The following is a 2,506-nucleotide window of genomic DNA, read 5'->3' as shown; positions in this document are numbered from 1 at the left end:
CTTATATATATTATCAGATATATATATAGCTAGCTAGATAGATAGATATAGAGATATAATTGGTTCTAGTAGGCAATTAACTTGTCTGGACTCCACCTGCAAACTTTGTCTCCCTTCTGATATGCAGCAGCTAATATCTGTATTCATATGGCTTTCCATTGCTACTTTTTTTCCTGGTCCTTTGTGATTTTTCCTGTTTCTCTATGATTTGCTGGTTAGTCAAGGATTTCAACAGAGATGGAAGTCATTCTTTTTTGATTTTCTTCTAGGGGTTCCCTTCTGCCTAATTTCTAGCTATTTGGATGGTTCGGGGCTCTGTCCCTTATATTTCAAGCTTGTAAGATCCAACTTTCTGGCACCTGACTTGTACATGGTTGGAAAGTTTACTCAGTTTAAAAAAAAAAAAAAAAAGGCAGCAGACTCACAGATAGGGCTGCACATAGCTCTGTTATTCAGGAGCAGATTTGTCTCTGGCTCCGGCCCACTTTTTCACCAGGCCGCGTAGGGCCTCCTCCTACACATGCGTAGTTTAGCTCTTGGCCAGGGATTTGGGCAGAGTTTATACTCAGAGTTGTATACTCCTTCTGTGGTTTCTTTGTGCTGCCAGTATTTTTCCTGTAGACTTCTAGCTACATTTTCAGCCTTGGACTCTGATCTCTGGCACCTTAGCTGGTAAGGCTGTGGTTTTCCACTGCTATTTTTCTTTTTACAGCTATAGCTGTAAGAGTTGGGCATTACCTCAGGCCAGGAAGACATAAACTCTCAATTCTTACGCTTTACTGTGACAATTTTTTGAGAGTAAACTCTCATTCTTCTTCCTCTTTCAGACTCTCTCCAGGGTTGCTCTTTTAAAAGACTTCTTTAAAATCATGTTTTTATCATTATTATCTGTGTGAGTGTTTCACAATCACTTCAGTCGTCTGGAAGTAGTCCACCCATTTGGTTGTTAATTTCAATATCTCTATTTTTCATTTGAATTTCTATTTTATTCCTTTCTGAATTAAATCTGACTAGGGCCCATGATAGTCTTCTTTTTTTAAAAATTAATTAATATTTATTTTTGGCTGTGTTGGGTCTTCGTTGCTGCACGTGGGCTTTCTCTAGTTGTGGTGAGCAGGGGCTACTTTTTGTTGCGGTGCACGGACTTCTCATTGCGGTGCCTTCTCATTGTGGAGCACGGGCTCTAGGTGCACGGGCTCAGTAGTTGTGGCATGCGGGCTTCAGTAGTTGTGGCATGCGGACTCAGTAGTTGTGGCTCGCAGGCTCTAGAGCACAGGCTCAGTAGTTGTGGCGCACGGGCTTAGTTGCTCCACAGCATGTGGGATCTTCCTGGACCAGGGCTCGAACCCGTGTCCCCTGCATTGGCAGGCAGATTCCTAACCATTGCGCCACCAGGGAAGTCCGATAGTCTTTTAGTTTCTCACATTATAAGTCCCTTTTGAAAAATGTTTTTAACTATGCTTATTTTATGGTCTATATCCAATTAATATCTAGTATTTCCAGCACGTGAATTTCTTGGGTGTTCAGCCGTGCTGCTGAACAAGTTATTGTGTCTGCTGTCTCTGTCTCATTCAACTTTTTTTAAAATTAATTTTTATTGGAGTATAGTTACTTTACAATGTTGTGTTAGTTTCTGCTGTGCAGCAAAGTGAATCAGTTATACGTATACCTATATTCCCTCTTTTTTAGATTTCCTTCCCATTTAGGTCACCGTAGAACATTGAGTAGAGTTCCCTGTGCTACACCATAGGTTCTCATTAGTTATCTGTTTTATACATAGTAGCATATATATGTCAATCCCAATCTCCCAATTCAAAAAATGTGGAACGCTTCACGAATTTGTGTATCATCCTTGCGCAGGGGCCATGCGAATCTTCTCTGTATCATTCCACTTTTAGTATATGTACTGCCGAAGTGAGCACTCTCATTCAGCTTTTTATAAGTAGTTTTTGGATTATGAACCAGTGATTGGGAGCGCATTAAACATGGAAAAATAGTACATCCTGATTTGGGGGCTTGAATCTGCAGAGAGGTTTTTGTTTGCTTTTCCTGGCATCCAGAGAATATCATGGACCATCGTCTTATTTTAATTTCTAAGGCCAGGGGCTCTTAGGCCAGGCATGTAGTATAAATTTGTAGCCCAAATCTACTTGAGCACAGGCTCATGATTATAAATTCTTAGAGGGAAACTCTTCTTTCTCATAATCCAGAGCTGAGGACACCCATATCCGTAGGCCAATGGATAGACTTGTTTTCCTTGGTCCATCCCTTCACTGACAGTATAGCTCTCGAAACTCCTGGTGAGCAGTAGTCTTGATAATAGTTCTTGCCTCCCTCCTGCTCACGAGTCTCCTGTGTACCCCACTTCTCTACAGAAGCTTTTAAAACTTCATCTACTTGATTACCAGAGGCATCAGATGAATCCCCAACAGTGCCAATTCCTACCTACTGCCCTGATTTTTCATTTTCTTATTTGATTTGACTTTCTATTCTGGGAAGTTTTGAA

The 2,506-nt window shown here is 40.9% G+C and overlaps 1 non-coding gene across 1 annotated transcript; it reads right to left on the bottom strand.

Annotated features, from left to right (window-relative positions):
• Window positions 1-1,815: 1,815 nt before the first annotated feature.
• LOC113606937 (U6 spliceosomal RNA) lies at window positions 1,816-1,922 on the bottom strand. The gene has a single exon (XR_003427767.1). It is a non-coding gene; the product is annotated as a U6 spliceosomal RNA (small nuclear RNA).
• Between the last annotated feature and the right edge of the window lie 584 nt (window positions 1,923-2,506).

Source organism: Aethalodelphis obliquidens, unplaced genomic scaffold, assembly GCF_003676395.1.
Source record: "Aethalodelphis obliquidens isolate GAN/ISIS:26980383/991018 unplaced genomic scaffold, ASM367639v1 scaffold45, whole genome shotgun sequence".
In the NCBI taxonomy this organism is placed as follows: Eukaryota; Metazoa; Chordata; class Mammalia; order Artiodactyla; family Delphinidae; genus Aethalodelphis; species Aethalodelphis obliquidens.
Note: the sequence above shows the minus strand (reverse complement) of the source record. Positions and strands in the feature narration are given on the sequence as shown.